We start from the raw sequence: 20,501 nt of genomic DNA on the forward strand, positions 1-20,501 counted from the left end.
AATCACTGAGCACTTTCTCTATAGTTAGGGTCGGAAGTGTAATTTCATAAATAAACAGAAGAAAATCAGCAGGTAACATGTAAATCAGAATGATGAAAAAAATCAGAAGGTGTTGAGATGAGAAGAGATGGTAAAGGGTGGAAACCCATTTATAAGCTTTCTATATCATCCCAAGTCAAAAGAAAGGAAGAATTAAATGAAAACCTTTTACTTGGAATAAAATGAAGTTTATGGAGATATGATCTATATTGTGGCTAGATGACAATGACGACTTCTGATCTTTTCACAATGGATTCCTTGATTCACAAGGTTTAATTTATAAAGCAAACTGCACTTAACTACACCAAGATAAATGTCTGAGATATTATTTCTCCTCATATGACAAAAATACAGATTATAAGTAACAGCTCATTATCATCAAGGTTTCAAAAATTATGGCTCTGGTTGTGTTAAGAATAAGCATCAACTTTGAACAGATGAGTAACTATTTTAAAATATATTGCTACTTTTGGTAGCAGATCTTTGTCATTAAGTCCGCATCAAAAGTCAGTTATTGAGTCAGGTGCTGGTGGCTCACACCTGTAATCAAAGCTACTGAGGATCCCGGGCAGGAAAAGTCCATGAGACTCTTATCTCCAATAAACCGCTCAGAAAACCGGAAGTGGAGCTGTGGCTCAAGTGGTAAGGTGCTAGCCTTGAACTGAAGAGCTGATGGACAGCACCCAGGCCCAGAGTTCAAGCCCCATGATGGACAAAAAAAAAAAGTCAGCTATATTTGTTCGCAAATGGATCCACATCCATTAATTAATTAATTAATTAACTAATTTATTATGCCACTACTGGGGCTTGAACTCCAGGCCCTGTGCTCTTGTTTGGCTTTTTCTATCAAGTGCTCTACCACTTGAGCCCTCCCTCTCTTCTGGCTTTTTGCCAGTTTATTGGACACTAGAGTCTCATTGATTTGCTTGCCCAGGCTGGCATCCACTCAGATTCTAGGCTTCTAAGTGTCTAGGATTAAGACATGAATCATTGGCACTCAGATTAGTTATATGATGAATATTTTAAATTCAAGTTCTATTCATGTTTTAGGAATTCTTTTGAGCTCATCACTATTCATTAGAGGACTAGGGATGTACCTCAGTGATAGATCACTTGCCTAGCATGACTGAGCCCGAGTAGGTTAGATTCCCTAGTACCATGAGAAGTAGAAAGACGACAGTGAAACATTTTAGTAAATCCTGAAGTAGCAAATGTGTTACCATACTGATGTAAAATTCAGCCAAAAAATCAACAAAAAGCAATTTTATGGTTTTATATCTAAATATGTAATTTCTACTAGGTAGTTACAAAATCAAATTTATCTTTCCTATTAACATTTCTGAAAATATAAGATTTTGCTACCTAACAATATACATGACTTGAATGAGTAGCAGTCAAAGAAACTGACTAAACTTGGGTTTGTGTGTTTCAGAGTTGGACATTGAACAAGACCAAAAGATTAGGAAAGGATTTCCCTGGGAATTGTTGGGGAAGGTGACACAGAGTAAGATGGCATGTTGAAATTTTGTTAACTAAAGATCTTATGGAAAAATATCACCACCCGTCCATCCTTAAAAATGGGAAAAGAGGAATGAGACAATGGTGGGATATGCATACAAACCCAAACACTCAAAAGGCTGAAGTAAGAGGATGTCAAATTCAAGGGCAGACTGGACTTTGTAGCAAGTTTTAAGCCGAACTCGATGACACTCTACAGACATGAGAAAGCCCTGTCTCATAGCAAAACATTTTTTCAAAAAATCAATAAACCTACCAACCAACCAAACTAACAAACAATAATTACAATGGCAGCAAAAACCCAAGGAAACAGAAACAAGAAACACTGGAAACTTTTGGAGTACTGGAAAAGCACTTGATATTTCTTGCAAGTGTGAACTATCTTAACCTGAACGTTTTTGGGGTGCAATTGTCAGACAAAATAGAATATTTCTAATAGTGATCTAAGAGGTCATGTTATACTTCTATTGGTCATAGTTCCAAACCCCACAAATGGGGTGGAATTTGGGGAGGCATAAACATCTTGATTTCAGATGTAGCAGTGGCAGCTCATTGCCTGTGGCCATGAAGGAGTTAAGCCGCAGGTCTGTCATAGCTGCAGCCTGGAGAAAAGGCCGATCCAATTTCTGCACAATGGGATCCGGTTTCTTCTTCATAGTAGCATTCAGCCTGGATGTCAGTCATTCTCGTCCTATCAAAAGCCAGGGCGTCTGAGATGGGAGGGAGTCATTGCAGGAGCAAGTATTTCTCAGAAGAGGTGGGAGAGAAGAGTGTCCCTCCCTATGCTTTGGTTTCTAATCCATGGCAAATTGCAAACAATAGTGTGTATTTAGAAATTGAATTTTGAGCAATTACCATCAAAGGTATTGACTGTGGCCTGCAAAATAGCTGCTGGAGAAAATAGTGGCTGAAGCCAACACATACTAGAGTAGAAAGTGGCACTAGAGCCCAGGCCCGGGGTTCAAGCCCCACGACCTACAGAAAAAAAAAAAAAAGAAAAAAAAAAGTGGCACTACATATAAACGAAGGAATATCAGCAAATAATATGTAAGTGACAATATTGGAATAAGAAGGACTACAATGGTTATTTTAATGTTCTTACCCACATGTAACTAAAGGAGGTACCACTCTCTCTACTGATGAAAAATTGGAAATAATGCTGAAAAGGCATCACTCCAAACTTCATTATTTACATATATATATATATATATGGATGTTTGCATAGAGTTGTTTAAATTAGCCAACAGAGCTCTGTTTATTTTATTCCACAGTGTGGGCTGAGTCATGCACAATGATCATTTTCATTTTCTTCCTAGATTCCAGGATGTGCAGAATCTTCCAAGTGTCCCTAAGTAGAAGAGGTGGGTGGATCCAAGGAGGAATTGGAGCCATGCCATTCAAACACAATACAGCAAGATGGGAGGAAGAGGCCATCCCTGTGCGGTGGTGCTTCAAGCTGAGAACAGCATTTCAAGCTCTGTGCAGCTGACAAATCCAAACCCCCGACCAAGGAGAGTTTCAGGAATTGACCAATAGATCAAGAGTGAATGCAGCTGGGCAATGCAAGTGATTCTATCTTCTAATTAAAGGGTTTCCTGTGCGTGTGTGGTTACCTGGCATAATTACTAAATGGTTTGCATGAAAAAACATGTAGCATTCTGCAGTTACTATGCAATTACCTTAAATCATCACCATGCAATAAAAAAAAACACAAAAAAAAAAACAAAGAGAAAACAGAAAAGCTTTTAACAGCAATTTGTAGCAAAGATGTTTGCAATCAGAACACATTGCTTGTTGCCACTGGCTTTTGTGTTAATCGCCTCATTGCAAATTGGCTTTCCTTAATGTCTGGACACCAGTGACACAATCCTATGTGTGCTTTACTCTTTTTTTTTTTTTTTTTTTTTTTTATTGTAAAGCTACTATACAGAGGGTCACAGTTACATGAGTGAGGTTATGAGTACACTTCCTCTTGAACATTGTTACCCCCTCCATTGTTTTCCCCCTACCATCCCCTCCCTCCCTCCCTTCCCCGAGGTTCTTTTTTTTTTTTTTTTTTTTTTGATTGTGATTAAATGATTACATAATTTCAAAGTCACAAGTTCATTCTAACTTCCCTGGAGCAAATTGTCTACCACAGTCTGTAATATATAACAGTGTTCACATGTTATATACCATATTTGTGATCAGCAGCATGAGGATATTTAGTAGTGGTTCAACCAGATGAGCGGGAGTTCTTTGTTTCTTAAGTCCTGTTAGTTTTGTCGTATCACTAACCTTTTGGATTTAGCATCCACTTATGAGGGAGACCATGTACCGTTTGTCTCTTCGTTCTTGGCTTACCTCGCTCAACATGATTCCTTCTAGCTCCATCCATTTCCCTGCAAATGCCATTATTTTGTCATTTCTAATGGCTGCATAATATTCCATTGTGTATAGATACCACAATTTTTGGATCCATTCATCTGTGGTGGGGCACCTAGGTTGTTTCCATATCCTAGCTATTGCGAACAGTGCTGCAATAAACATGGAGGTGCACGTGTCCTTGTATATTGGTTCCTGTTGTTCAGGGTAGATGCCTAGAAGTGGTATGACTGGGTCGTAAGGGAGGTCAATCTTTAGCTTTCTAAGGACCCTCCAGACTGCTTTCCAAAGTGGTTGTATAAGTGTACATTCCCACCAGCAGTGTAATAGGGTTCCTCTTTCTCCACATCCCCTCCAGCATTTGTCGTTGGCTGATTTGTGGATGTGGGACATTCTGACTGGGGTAAGGTGGTATCTCAGGGTTGTCTTTATTTGCATTTCCTTCACCACCAGGGATGATGAACATTTCCTCATGTGTTTCTTTGCCATTTTTATTTCTTCATTTGAGAAGTCCCTCTTTAGTTCCCTTGCCCATTTAGTAATTGGTTTGTTAGGTTTGGGAGGGATTAGTTTCTTGAGTTCCCTGTATATACAGGATGTTAACCCCTTGTCTGATATATTGCTGGTAAATATTTTTTCCCAATTAGTTGGTTGTCTTTCTAGCTTAGTTGCGATAGATTTAGCTGTGCAGAAGCTTTTTATTTTAAGGTAGTCCCATTTGTCGAGTCTCTCTCCAACTTGTTGTGACCCTGGGACTCTGTTCAGGAAGTTCCTTCCTGTGCCTATTAGTTCAAGTGTCTCTCCTACTCTGTCCTGCAGTAGTTTCAGAGATTCAGGTTTAATGTTAAGGTCTTTAATCCATTTTGAGTTGATGTTGGTGCATGGTGATAGGCTGGGGTCCACTTTTAGTTTTCTGCATGTGGCTGCCCAGTTTTCCCAGCACCAGCGGTTGAAGAGGCTGTGTTTCTTCCATTGTATGTCTTTGGCTCCTTTGTCGAATATCAGCTGGCTGTAGGCCTGTGGATTTATATCTGGATCTTCTATTCTGTTCCATTGGTCTTCGGGTCTGTTTTTGTGCCAGTACCATGCTGTCTTTGTGATTATAGCTCTGTAGTAGAGTTTGAAGTTCGGCATGGATAGCCCTCCCATATTGTCTTTATCCCCTAGAATTGTTTTGGCTATTCTAGGTCTTTTGTTGTTCCATATAAATTTTTGGACTGTTTTCTGTATTTCAGTGATGTACGTCATTGGGATTTTAATAGGAATTGCATTGAATTTGTATATTAATTTTGGAAGTATCACCATCTTTACTATATTAAGTCGGCCTATCCAGGAGCATGGGAGGTCTTTCCATTTCCTAGTGTCTTCTGCAATTTCTTTCTTTAACTTTTTATAGTTCTCATTAAATAGTTCTTTTACATCTTTGGTTAGGTTAATTCCTAAATATTTTATTTTTTGGGAGGTTATTGTGAATGGGGTTGCTCCCTTTATTTCCCTCTCTTCCTGTGCGTTATCAGTGTATAGGAAGGCAACTGATTTTTGTGGGTTTATTTTGTATCCTGCTATTTTGCCGAAGTGACTTATGATTTCTAAAAGTTTGGGGATGGAGTTTTTGGGATCGTGGAGGTATAGTATCATGTCGTCTGCAAAAAGGGATAGTTTCACTTCTTCTTTCCCTATGCGGATCCCTTTAATGTCTTTTTCTTGCCTTATTGCCCTGGCTAAGGGTTCTAGGACTATGTTGAAGAGGAGTGGAGACAGTGGACATCCTTGCCTTGTTCCTGTTTTTAGGAGGATTGGTTGTAGCTTTTCCCCATTAAGTATAATATTGGCTATTGGTCTGTCATAAATGGCTTTTATTGTTTTTAGAAATGTTCCTTCTATTCCTATTTTCTCCAGAGCTTTTAGCATGAATGAATGTTGAATTTTATCAAAGGCCTTTTCTGCATCTGTGGCGATAATCATGTGATTCTTGACCTTGGCTCTGTTGATATGCTGGATTACATTTATTGACTTACGTATGTTAAACCATCCCTGTGTCTCTGGGATGAAGCCTACCTGATCATAGTGTATTATTTTTTTTATGTGTTTCTGGATTCTGTTAGCTAGAATCTTGTTAAGGATCTTTGCATCTGTGTTCATCAAGGAGATTGGCCTGTAATTCTCCTTTTTGGTTGGGTCTTTGCCTGGTTTGGGGATGAGTGTGATATTGGCTTCGTAGAATGAGTTTGGGATAGCTCCCTCCTTCTCTGTTTCTCTGAAGAGCTTGAGGAGTATGGGTATTAGTTCTTCTTTAAAGGTCTTATAGAATTCTGCTGTGAATCCATCTGGTCCTGGGCTTTTTTTTGTTGGAAGACTTTTGATAGCTTCCTGTATCTCATTATAGGATATTGGCTTATTTAATTGGTTAACTTCTTCTTTGCTCAGTTTGGGTAACTTGTATTTCTCTAAAAATGCATCCATTTCCGCCAGATTTTCTTCCTTTAGAGAGTATAGCTTTTGAAAGTAGTCTGTTAGAATTGTTTGGATATCTTGGGTACGTGTTGTGATGTTTCCCGTGGCATCCCTAATCCTATTAATATGGGTTTCCTCTCTTCTTTTTTTAATTAATCTTGCCAACGGGCCATCAATTTTGTTTATTTTTTCAAAGAACCAGCTTTTTGTTTGGTTTATTTTGGTTATGGTTTTCTGATTTTCTAATTGGTTAATCTCTGCTCTCAATTTGGTTATCTGGCTTCGTCTAGTAGCTTTAGGTCCCATTTTTTCTTGTTTTTCTAGCTGTTTTAGTTGCAACATGAGATTATTTACTTGGTCTGTCTCCATTCTCTTGATGTGGGCACTGAGGGCAATAAATTTGCCCCTCAGGACTGCTTTTGCTGTGTCCCACAAGTTTCTTTGTGAGGTGTTTTCATTTTCATTGAGTTCTAGGAAATGCTTTATTTCTTCTCTGATCTCTTCTGTTACCCAGGCCTTGTTAAGGAGTGTGCTGTTCAATTTCCATGTATTAGAGAAATTTCTGCGGTATGCTTTGTTATTGAGAGCTAGCTTGATTCCACTGTGGTCAGATAGGATACAGGGGATTATGTCGATCCCTTTGTATTTGCTTAAGTTCCTTGAATGAACTATGATATGGTCTATTTTGGAGAAAGTTCCATGAGCTGCTGAGAAGAATGTGTACTGTGTTGTTTTAGGGTGAAATACTCGGTAGATGTCAGTTAATTCCGCTTGAAGTATGGCCTCACTTAATTCGGTAGCTTCTTTGCCAATCCTCTGGTTGGTAGACCTGTCCTTTGGTGAGAGTGGCGTGTTAAAGTCTCCTAGTATTATCGTATTGGGATCTATTTTATTCTGTAAGTTTGAGAGCATTTGTTTAACATATCTGGGTGCACCGATATTTGGGGCATATAAGTTGATGATGGTTATATCCTCCTCTTGGATTGTTCCCTTTATTAATATGTAATGTCCGTCCTTGTCTTTCTGTACTGATTTTAATGAAAAGTTTATTTTGTCAGATATCAGGATAGCTACACCTGCTTTCTTATTGGGGGAATTTGATTGGTAGATCCTTTTCCACCCCTTCACTCTGAGTTTGTTTGTATGTTTGGCTGAGAGGTGGGTCTCCTGAAGGCAACAGATGGATGGGTCTTGTTTTCTGATCCAGTCCTCAGTTCGTTTTCTTTTAATTGGCGAATTCAGCCCATTTATATTAAGAGAAAGTATAGAGAGATGCATTGTTGTCCCTGCCATTCCGTTTTCCTAAGTTTTTCTTCTTTCCTTTCCTCCTGTGCTTGCTCAGTTAGACTTTGAGTAATGCCTGTTTGGGGCAGGTCCCAGTTCCTGGTTGCTTTCTTCAGGTTGTGTCCCCCCTCTTAGAATTCTTTGTAATGCTGGCTTAATGTTTATGTATTCATTTAGTTTTTCTTTGCTATTAAAAGTTTTCAGTTCTCCATCGAATGTGAATGCTAGCTTTGCCGGGTATATCAGTCTGGGTTGGCAGTTATTGGCTCTCAGGGCTCGTTTGGTGCTTTCCCAGGCTTTTCTTGCATTCATTGTTTGTGTGGAGAGATCTGCAGTGATTCTAATTTTTTTCCCGTTGTAGTATAGCTCCTTCTTCATTTTTGCTGCATGCAGGATTGTTTCCTTATTATTCAGATCCATCATTGTTACTATTATGTGCCTAGAAGTGTTTCTCCTGGGATCTTGCTTGTTGGGTGTTCGATAAGCTTTTGTGATGTAGTTAAGATGGTCGTTTTTGAGGTGGGGAAAATTTTCATTGACTATCTTGTTAAATAGGTGTTGCATTCCCTTGCTCTGGAATTCCTCACCTTCGTCCACTCCGATTATGCGAAGGTTAAATTTTTTAGCATTATCTGCTTGCTCTTGAATTTCCCTTTGGTTTAATTTGAGTGATTTTTCCATATCTGTCACTTTTTGGTCCAGTTGGTGTATTCTGTCTTCTGTATCTGACACTCTACCTTCCATTTCATTCACTCTGTTGACCGTGGCTTCTATTGTGGTTTGCATGATGGAAATGGATCCCTTTATGGATTCAATGTTGGTTCTCAGAGTACTGATCTCACCTCTCAATGAGGTGATATCAGTATGCATTACCTCTAATTTGGCGTTTATCTCACTTCTTACTGAGGTTTGTGCAGCTTCTATTTTTGCATCCAATTTTTGTTTGATATCCTGTATATCTTTTGATAGTTCATCCTTGTGCTCTTTCAATTTCTGATCCATTTCTCGCTTTATTTCTTGAGTCATTGCCTCCAGCAACCCTTGGATGTAGTTTTTGTCTTCCATTCCTGCTTTGCTCCCACTGGGGCTCTCCCCTGCGTGGCTGCTGGCTTTTGAGGTGAGCTTGCTGTCCTGGGTAGTGGTAAACCTTGTGATTTTTCTCTGTGATTTTCGCATGGGGGTTCAGGAGACTGCTCTTCAATCTTGTTTTGGTGTGTCTGTCTTTGCTTGGTTGCTGATTCTCTATTGGTAGAGAGAGTCTGTGTCTGATCTGGATTCTGTTGGGAGCCTATTTCCAGCTGCTATTCACTTAGGATTCTCAGCTCTCTGCTGTAGCAATTCCCGCCTTTGGAAGGGTTGAGCAGCCTAGACTGCTTGTGTTTGCTCCTGCGGGTGCTCTTGGGAAGATCAGATGCTCTGGATGCACTCTCCCAAATACTGGAGTCTGCTATGGGCTCCTGATGTGTTTTTGTTTGTTTTGGGCTGGTTGTGGGCTTGAACTCTAGGTTTGGGTGCTGTCCCTCAGCTCTTCAGCTCAGGGCTGGCACCCTACCATTTGAGCCACAGCCCCACTTCTGACCCTTTTTGCTTTGTTCAGGCGCCGGTCCCCTGGCCTGGTTCCGGCCCCAGCCTGGAGCGCGCTCGTTAGGCCTGTGCTAATGTGTATACCACCTTGGTTATGCAGCCTGGAGGACACAGTTCAAATTTCTTCTACTGTTGGTAGTCTTGACCCAGGGGCACTGTTCCTGGCTTGAGCATTTAAGCTCCCTTCCCAGGGCGCTCTTGCTCTGGCCTGGCCAGCAGAGTGTGCTCCACCGGCTGGTGGGGCTCTCGAACAGTTCCCAGTTTTAGTGGGTCCTGTGGTCCGGGTGTTGGGGTAGGGAGTCTAGGTCAGGGTCTGGGGATTCCCTCCAGCTCTGGTCTCCCTTGATGGATTCCCTGTCCCCTGATGGGTACTCACCCTGTAGGTCTTCAGTTGTTGTTGCAGTCCGTCAGTTGTTGTTGCAGTCCGAGTTCAGTTGGGGTGGTTGCGGGCTGGGTTGGGCGGCCCCCCGCCGGGTCGTTGCGATCGCGACAGGTCCCTTTGTGGCGCTGCTGGTGCCGGGCGGCTTTGGCGGGATGGAGCCTCTCCGCTCCGGTGGAGAGTGATGGGTGGGGTGGGATCCTCCTGGAGACTCCCGGCTGGTAGGTTTCTCTGTTCCTGGCGATCCGCTGTTCTGCAGTCCGGTACCTGGTGATCTGCAAGCAGCCCCCTGTGTCTCTGTGGCTCCGGCAGCCCCTGCCGGGCCGGCTGGCCGGCGGCTTGGCGCACTGCCGCGCGGCCAGTAAAGGTTGGGGGAGGGGTCTTCGCTCTTCTCTGTTCTGAAATTCTTCTTTTCCTCTCTTTCTTTTTTTGTTATTTTCCACCTCTGGTTTTTCTCTGAGTGTTCGTCTTTTTGTTGTTGTCGGTCTCTTGGGGAGATTAAAGGTTGGAACTCGAACTCTCTTTTTGGTTGGAGAGAGCTGTGGCGTTTCCCTACTGCCCCGTCGCCATCTTGAGAACTCTCCCTGCTTTACTCTTATATTTTATGATTTAAATTTATATAGAGCGTGTCTGCACATATCGATTCTGTTTTTGTCTTTTCATTCATTGAGTTCCTTAATCCTTTTGTATTTGGAACCAGGGGAATTAGACTAGAGAACCCTGGAGCTGCATTCTGAAGCGATACATGAGCTAGTGTGTGGTGGCATATGTCTGTAATCTCAATATTGAGAATACTCAGGAGGATTGAGAATTTGAGCAGGCTTGAGCTACATTGTAATACCTTGCCTCAAAAATGAAACGAACCCCATATGGAAGTTTTCTGGAAAACAAAAAAGTCCATGAGACTCCTATGTCCCATAAACGACTCAGAAAATGCCAGAAGTGGCACAGTGACTTAAGTCATAGAGCTCTAGCCTTGAGCACATAGAGACTCAGGAACAATGCCTAGGCCCTGAGTTCAAGCCTCAGGACTGGCAAAAAAAAATGGAGCAAGGACAAATGGATATACATTATTGCCACCTGAATGAGTGATACAAGTGAAGTGGTTTGAAGTAAACTAGTTAGTGCAATGTTCTAGCAAAAGAAAGGGTCAAATGCACGAGTGAAGATGACAGGGATCTTCTTTCTCCTCTTGGGACCATCCTCTGATGTGAAACCTGTTCACTATAGAGAATCATGGGATGATAAGAAATGTGAAGAAGAAAACAAAGTAAGTGCATTGTAATTATTTCTAAGATGTATTGTTCCTATTTTTCTACACTTCTGGATATATTTAGTACTTCATTATCTAAGGTAAATATATCGGTTCACCAGTCAGGAAAAGAGCTGAACCTATAAGGACTGGTTTTAAAAAAGGCAAATTCAGGACAATACAGCATACAGGTGATCTTTTCATGGTTTCATGATGCACAAATGTATGTGTGCGTGCATGTGTGCAATGTGTGTGCATGCACACATGCACACACACACATCTGTACACACATGTGCATGTGCTGGGGATTGAACCCAGCTTCTCATGCATGCTAGGCAAGAACTCTGCCACTAAGCTACAGCACCAGCCTCCTTTTCTGAACTATTAGAAAAGAATGCAGAAGTTCTTACCCAGTCCACTGGGTGCCTATGATAAGATAAAGGCACAACTGTCAGTTTAATGTTCTTGTTTTGGGTCTCATTGAAATCTACGAACATCTTTATTTTGGATTTATTCCCACAAGTTTGTTTTTCATAGCTCTAGGATACATACCTCATCTAATTATCATAATAACTTTATCTGATCTTTCAGTGTATTTAATCCAAAATCTATCTCAATTAACAACAAATTTGTCTATTAAGAGAAAGATTATATCATTTATATGTTAATTTTTTTGGGAGGGGTCTGGTCATGGGCCTGAACTCTGGGCTTGGGCGCTGTCCCTCAGCTCTTCAGCTCAAGGCTAGCACTCCACCGCTTGAGCCACAGCGCCACTTCCGGCTTTTTTTCCCCTGCTTATGTGGTGCTGAGGAATCGAACCCAGGGCCTCATGCATGCAAGGTAAGCTCTCTACCACTGAGCCACCTTCCCAGCCCCTATATGATAATTTTCATCCCCCTGCAATATTATTAGCACAGATTAATTGTGTGCTGTTTGGAGCCTTCATTGTAATCTTTGCATACAATATACTTCGATGATATTCACCTTTTCTATTACTCTCTCTTATCTTCCTTCTCATGCTTTCCTTTCTAAAAAAATTCTTGTAAAATCTTAAATGAGTTTCAATATGCCCTTTCCCTACATGGACTTAGTAGACTTCATTTATCTTTCTCCTAATTTTGCCTTGTTTTTACGGTCTCATAAAATGTAATCCTAACGGAAGACAAAAGAACACATGTAAATATTCAATAAGCAAAAGTTTAAAAGCCAAATTAAGTTTACAACTTTATCTGCTTAGTTAAGAACACCTTTTCCTGCTGAACCCCAAGGCAAGAACTGTTTTTGTTGCTACAGATTCAGGTGGTCTCATTCCTTAAAAACAAAAACAAAAACAAAACAACAACAAAAAAACTTGGTTTCTCTGAAACAAAGAATTCCTCTTCTTTATAATAGCCAAACTTGTCATTACGTGGTAATCCAAAGGCAAAAAAGTTGCATGGAACGAATTGGAAATTGAAAAGCTGAATTTGAAGTGTAAATAGTAAAGGCAGAAATTTAAGTAGGAGGAAAACATGAATTAACATTTTCTTCTGTGCACTTTTTCTTATTTGTATATTTATTTTAGTTTTCAGGTGACTTTCCCCAAATAGCCATAATGCTAAAAGTACCCTGGTAAATCTTGATCCTAAATTACATTTCCTGGAATATCCTTCAATCATGCGTTTCAGTGTAGGCCAAAGCTAAATTCACCCAGCACTGAGGTCCATGAAAATGAGTTAGAGAAAGTTACACGCTCAAGTTGTCTGCGTAAGTCTTCAGAGAAAGATTTACTTCCTAGAAAAAAAATATATGATTGGACTAGTACTAGGGAAAAGCATTGAGATTGTGGCTGCCCCTGGAATCCATTGCTAATTCCTAGACTGATCTTTTGAACAGAGGACTGGAACTGTTGTAGTAGGCCTGCCAGAAAGGGGACTAGCAGCTCAGACGGAGGGAGGCCTTGGCTTGGGGTACTGTGCTCTGTACATGAGCATTGCAGAGTTAGCAGACATTGGTTGAGGGTAGTTGCCTCCTATGGTATTCACCACATAGGATGTGTGACCCAGTAACTGGGACAGAGGAAAAGGAGCAGCGGCCAAAGGTCCCCCAGAGGGCTGGTTTGTGTCATATACAGGAGGCACTTCTTGAATGCTTTCATTTTTCTTGAGAAGAACTAAGCCACTACCTATTATTTTGACAATATGTGGATTGTATCTTTCTAATCTGCACAGTCTCTTTGGACGTTGGGGAGGAAATGTCCCTCTGGAATGTCAATCAACTGATAACATGTGATTTGTTAAAGATTTACAGCATGTGAAACCCCATGAAATGTCACGGAAGGCTTCATCTGATGGATGGGAGCAAGATGTGTGGTGCTGTGGTTTCAGTACATCCCCCAGACTCGTGGGTTGGAAACTTACTTCCTCCTCTGTGCTGCAGTTTGGGAGGTGGAGACCAGCGAGAGGGGGTGAGGGGCGTGGAGTCCTCTGGAATGAACTGACACCTTTCTTTTGGAGGATTAGAGTACCCACTGTGGGAAAGCAGCCCAGCCCTTGTGCTCTGGCTCTTTCGCTGTGCCCACTCACCTTTCCACTTCTCTGTCTTGAATTGAACTCACACAAAGTCCTCTGTAAGATTCAGTCACCTGGTGTTAGACTTCCCAGCCTTCAGAACTGTGAATCCAAAAAAAAAAATCTCTTTTATAATCTAAAGAAAGCTACAGAAAATCCATTATAAATGACCCATGTCAGGCACTGTGTCATAGAAACAGAAAAAGGAGGTAAGGCATATGGTGATTTCTTCCCGGCATTGACTGTACTCACGATTGTATAACCAGAACCATTGGTGTTATGCAGGCGTCTTCATTGTTAAGGGCTGTTGTGACTAGTAAGAGTGTCTCTTAGACTTCCATTGAAAAGGCTAGCTAGTGCTTGGTCTCCATCAGCAAGAGCTTATGTAGAGAGTCAAAACACAGACAACTGATAGGTGAGAAAGACTGTCAGGAAATATAGCTTATCAGAAGACTCTGCGAGGTGTAATTGCTTCAGGGCCAAAGATTGCTCAATTTTGTCCCCAAGACCTAGAAGAGTGGCACTCATTAAGTATTTGTCGAATGAGTGAATAAATAGACATGCAATGAGGTCAGGAAGGAGAGTAGCCCAACACAACTGAATTTAGAAATCATAAAACTAGAAAATGCCATTACCTCTTCACCAGGAAGGCAAGGAGGAATTTGGGTTCAGGATTAGCTGGACAGAAATGTTTAAACCAAGTCGTATGTGCTCACAGATACTTGTAATCTCAGCTATTTGGTAAACTGAGGCAGGAGATTGAAAGCTTGGGGACAGAATAGGCTACATAGTAAGTTTATGACAAGTCTGGGCTATGTCAAAAGACCTTACCTCAAAAACAGATTGAAAAAAAAACCAAAACATACTGAGATCAAGGTTACTAAGAAAAATCGGCAATGCAGTTGGACTCTTTTTATTAATGTTAGTGATTAGCTAACAAAGATAACTAAACCATATAAGTTTTGGAATCCAAGAGCAGCTTAGTTGGGTGCTTAGAAGTTAACCACTCTTCAGTCTAATTTGAGGTTTCCTAGAGGGTGTTGTCTGGTTGCAGAATAGGGCTGTAATCATTTATGGTTTGTGCAGAATTAGAGTCTGCTTCCAAGCCTACTGTGATGTGGCTGTGAGTGGATTTCTGTTTTGTTTTGCATTTTTGTGGCCATGTGACTATTTCTAAAAATGTTACTCAAGCATGGTGCATGCTACAAGGGAGGAGACCCCAGGAAGTAGCAGTTGGCATAGGGAGAGGGAGAAAGAGAAGAAGGAAAGGGGATGGGTAGGGAAGGGACAGAACCTAACTAGAAGCCTCAGTCTTTTATAGTCAAATCCTAGATGAGACCTAGCACCTTCACTTTGTTGCTAGTGACTGTTCTAGAATGTGAGCAATGCGGGCAGAGGTGCTGAGGGGTCATCTCAGAGGCTGACTACTGTAACAACTGCTATGGGCTGGACTTTCCTCACCCAAAAAATGTATTTCCACAGGAGCAGCAGACTGCTCCCAACCCTCAAGGAGCTTAGTCTACGTTGGGCTATACCAACATTTGCATATTCATTTTAAAAACATAAAGTGCCTATAAATTCAAAACAAAATCCAAAAGTTTCTCCTATACATTCCTACTATAAGATTTGAAATGGGGGAAACAAAAGATTTGAAATGGAATGTATGAGATCCTGGATTCAATCCTCAGCACTGCTAAAACAAATAAAACGACACAAAATGAAGAATGAAAGTAAACTCAAGTGACTTGGCACCCAAGGTCAGAAATTTATCATTACTGCAGCCTCCTCTCTGGGTTAGTCTTACCTGTCCAACATGTTCACCTTTATAATTCAGCTTTTATTAATTCACCTTTAGGTAATTCCTCTGGGTTACTCCAATCCCTTATTTTTTCTGGCTAGTACAACCTCTTTGTGACACTAGGATCCATATTCTCTACAGGGGTTCTTCAAGCTGCTAGCATAGTTTTAAGGGGGAAAAAGCCGTATTTCAATTCAGAGTTTTCCATCCACTGTTTATGCAAATGATTCATGCACCTATGTCCCTGCGGGATAGGGAACACTCAAATCTGTAGGGCTTTTCTGTGGGCTGAGCTGTCCTGTGTGTGGAGTGTTTGTCCTCCTGGGACTTGGTGAGAGATTGCTCTTGTGGCTACATTTCCCAAGGGGCCAGATTAGCAAAAAATAATACCCCCCAAACAAATCAGCCCCCATGTATCCTGTACCAGATCATGTATCCTGTACCAGGGGCTCAGTTCAGGCTTCACCTTGAGCAGGTTTCTCTATCTGGATGAGACAGGTAGCTCTGCTGGGCAGTGGTCCATCATTTCTCACAGGTACCAACATGGCTACACTACAAGGAGTTAAAGTCTTCTCTCCCTACCCGTGCAAGCAAAGCTCTAATTGCTTCTTTAGAACAAGCATGGGGATCCATAAACACAATGATCTAATAGGTTTTTTCCACAGCTATTATTCTGATCACATGAGAGTTATTGGTAGTCCTAGTAATCAAAAATTTCCAGATCCTTGCAATTGTCATGATTTGGGTTGGATTGTACTTTAAGCTTTAGATCCTTGAAACTGCTGGACAATACAAGTGGAAGTTGCTAATCTTCACCTGTTTTGTAAAACCACATAGTAGCTGCAAATTACAATGGTTCTTTCCATTGCTTAGGTAAATCTCTGCTGGTATGGATTAAAAAACTTGATCTCAGCATTCCAACTAGGGAGTGGTTTGAGGAAACCACCAAGTTTGACTCTAATAATTCTTTACAACAGAGCTAGTGTAGGAAACCGATGCTTATGTTAGAAGGATAATGAGGTTAGTTATCAAAGTTTTATTCTGAATGAAACCATAATTTGCTTAAAGCATATTCTGCAATAAACTTTATTATAAAGACATCATCCAAATGATACAGGCTAGTTACAAAAGCCATTTCTGCTGTGTGTGTGTGTGTGTGTGTGTGTGTGTGTGTGTGTGTGACAGTGCTGTGGCTTTAACTCAGGGCTTGAGCATTGTCCTGGAGCTTTGTTGCTCAAGGCTAGTGCCTACCACTTAAACCACAGTTCCACTTTTGGCATTTTGGTGGTTAATTGGAGATAAGGGTCTCACAAACTTTCCTGCCTGGGCTGTTTTCAAACCACAATTCTAAATCTGAGCCTCATGAATCGCTAGGATTTCAGGATGCAGCCATCAGCACCTGACCCAATTACGTATATTTATGTACAACAGCATTCCCCGCGCCCCTACCCCCCGCCCCACAAGGACTGTTTATATATCAGTTTCTAGGCAAAAAGGGAATACTACACTTAACAAATGGGATGAAGGGTTATTGTTGGGTACCATATTCTTGTAATTCACTGTTTTGGGGTTTTTTTTCCTCCAGCAGTTGGCTTCCTGTGTTTTCTCATTGGTATGAGGTAGGACACTAGCCTATACTTAGTATAATCTACTTCCCAAGGAAATTATACAAGAGCAATCCTACCTTCAGCAAAACCTTGCCCTTGTTATATAATATTCCAAGACCTCTCCAGCCAGGGTGTGACAGAAGGGGTATGCACTTGGGAAAGCATGGTTATACAATATCCCTACAAAGAATCATTTGTCCCCTGGGAATAGCTCTACTCAGGTCACCATGACCTAACAAACATGTCTCATTGGGTTGCTGTCACTGTGTTCAGAAAGCTTACTTTATAGTCATCTGCTAGCTTCAGAAGCACGTGTTCAATTCCTACTTTAAGCAAGGCAGGAAAGCAGGCACACCAAATAATGGGTGTGCAGCGCCAGTATTAAACCTGTGGATTCGGGCCTTACAACATCAGTGAAGTTCCTGCTTCTCATATGCGAATTTTATGCTAGGCAAGTTACTAGATTCCTTTATGCTTGGCTTTCTTTGATGCTAAAATGGAGATAATACAAATATGGCATGGGATGAAGTGAAGATGAAAAGAGTAAACATATTTATTGCATTTAGAATAGTGCCTGGCCTATACTAATGTTTTATATGTTATTACTGGTAAAATAATGAAATGGGACTCCAGTCTCAGGTTGAGGGATGTAGCTTAATGGTAGAGCACTTGCCTATCTGGTGTGAGACCCTGGCTTCACTCTCCACCACTGGTCCAAACAAAATGCAAATAAAAAACAGCTTTAATGGACTTTTGTAGACTCTTTCAAAGGCTCACAGTCACTTTTTGTTAAGTCTCAAGTAAATTTTGAGAGTTTTAAAGACATATAGCACTTTGCAGTCTGAAACCCTTGTTTATAGATGAACATCAGCCCTGGAAAGGATGTGAGTAGTTTAAAGTAAGAGTTGTAAGTGGTCACAGTGCCAGGATTAAGGCCCTTTGGATCCTTCCTTTGCCTCAATTGTGATTTAGAGGTGTTGTTCTGTGGGGCTCTCAGTTCAGAAGTGTCCCCCGCATGTCACCACTGCTCGTACACAAATCAGCATCCATCTTGTCAGCACCCAGGCCAAGGTGGCAGCCTGAAGTCTCCCTTAAAGAGAGTTCTGGGGCGGGGAAGGTGGCTCACTGGTAAAGTGCTTGCCTTTGCATGCATGAGGCCCTGGGTTCGATTCCTCAGCACCACATAAGCAGAAAAAAGCCGGAAGTGGTGGCTCAAGCGGTAGAGCGCTAGCCTTGATCTGAAGAGCTGAGGGACAGCGCCCAGGCCCTGAGTTCAGATCCCACAACCGACAAAAAAAAAACGAGAGAGAGAGAGAGAAAGTTCTGACCATATTCCCAGCCTCAGGTACCCTTCTTTTCTCCTCCTTTCTTTATCTTTTTTCTTTATCCTTCTATTTCTCTTCTTCCAATTTTATTTTATTTATTTTCGGATTGTATTGTCTTGTATATTATTTGCACACCTTCCCTCCCCTTTTATTCTTTCTCTGGTTCTCGGGTTTGAACTCAAAGTTGAGAGGCAGGCACGCTACCACACGAGCCATTCCCTCAACCCTTTTCTTTTGTTATTTTTCTGAGAGTATCTCGGCTGGCCTGGGACAGCTGTCTTCCAGATCTCTGCCTCTCAGATAGCTGGGATTACAGGGGTGATATCAAACCCAGGCCCTCCAAGCATTCTTAAAGCGATGATTAACTCAAGAGTGACGCTAATGGGTTTCTTCATTTTCTGTAGATCTGGATTTTACATTGGTGACAGAAGCAAATCCAAATTATCTTACACAATAAAAAGGAGATGGAATAGAAGTGCAAGCAGACCTGAGCAGCCAGTCTCAAAAAGTCTCTAATAGGAGAGAATCAAAAGTTCACATTCCATCAGGATTCGGTTTCTCTCATCTCTTAGAGAAACAGAATGGCTCACTTCGTACAAACCTCCTCCGCCTGGTAGAAGGTGAACACTGCCAGCTGCAGACTCCTGACTTAACAGCTTTTTGGTGATATGACAGGTCTGTCAAGAGGAGAGACCAAGTGTTATGATTGGCTCAGGTGAGCTATGGACTAATCGCTGGACAGGGGGTCTATTTTGAGAAGGAAGAACTAGTCACAGGAAAGAAAAACATTTTCAGATTAGCTTCCTCCAGGCAAGATGACAATTTGTGAGATACACATGTTCATCGAATCTAGATCTCAAAATAATTTGCTTGCTAATAAGGAAGACTGAATAATGCCCCTACAGACATCCCAAATTTGTGATGTGTTATGGCACACATACTGGATTCTGAGATTTCTTTCATATTTTTGAGTATTCACTAATATTTTGTGAGCAGCAAAGCAAACAATAAGATGGAAATGTTCATCATCCTTTCTATGACAAACAAATCTTCACAAAGCAAATGGTCCAATACCACTTCTTATAATAATTCTTTTTAATTAATTAACTTATTTTTATTATCCTTAAGTACTTGCACAAAGAGGTTTAAATTAGACACATTAGCTTGTGAGTACAATGCATCTTGATCCTTGTCACCCCTTTCGTAATTTCTCTCCCATATCTTCTACCCCGACCCATCCTGTCATTTTACCTAATTCCATTTTCACACACACACACATGTATATACAACACACACATACACACACCATATAATATTACTTTTTCATCTCTGATGGTTTTAATGAGACAGTTCCTTATACGTTACTCTACAAATGAGAAAAGCAAAAGTCTCACTCTAGGTTACATAATTCGTAATTGGACAAGTACAAGGCCTGGGTCTGTTTGTGTCTTTGTTACAGATTCTTTCTACATACTTTTCTAAGCTGAGGAAAGCAAGGCTACTTATTGTTTCTCAGCTTAGGTAGCAAAGGCACTGCATTCAGCCTGCAAAGAACCCCATCCAGTGTGCGCATCAGAACCTACCTACTTGTTGCATGGTTGGAAGTTCCTTGCTCACATTGCAGAGCAAAGACTGGCCGGAGTGAGGGATGGAAGTGAATATCCATACAACTACGAGGCCCCACTGAATTCCTTGACACCCCCCCCACCCCACCCCGCCGGGCTGGCACTCCTAGACACTGGCTGGAGGAGGCTTTTCCGTGTTTTCTTTCCTGACATAGATTGCCAGATCATTGTGTTTGATCTTACATTGCTATGACAGAATGTCCTGTTTACTTGGATCAGTTCACAATTTATTCTTTGTGTCTCCTGTTCCATAATACAAGGGTTACTTTTTCATACTCTACCAGATGCTAAACATGTCCTTTATGTGTTTGAGTTTGTTCAGTGCTGGCAAATATGTTTCGCAATTCTATTTAACAACCCAATCAATTCATAGCATTGAGGGTTAGGGGATGGTGAGTAGAGTCAAATTCTATAAGCACCTTTGCCTGGCTGTTAACGAAATGGTTCATTCTATATGAAGTATATTAAGTGTATGAAGAACAGTCCTTGAAAGGGTCCGATTCACTAATATAATGTTCTCATGATGATTCTTGATTTCCAAAATCAAACTTATTGCTGTAGTGAATAGGTCTGGGGAATACAGTTTTACAAAATACCTACTTTTGTTTCAAAACTAGAAACCAGTGACCAAATCCCACAAAATTTTGAGCACAAACCGTATGCTCTGTGGTTACTAGTGAAAGCCTGTCTTAGAATGATATCCCACCACCAAACAGCCAACAC

The sequence above is a fragment of the Dipodomys spectabilis genome, unplaced genomic scaffold (genome assembly GCF_019054845.1).
Source record: "Dipodomys spectabilis isolate Male_0828 unplaced genomic scaffold, ASM1905484v1 ptg000019l, whole genome shotgun sequence".
Lineage (NCBI taxonomy): Eukaryota > Metazoa > Chordata > Mammalia > Rodentia > Heteromyidae > Dipodomys > Dipodomys spectabilis.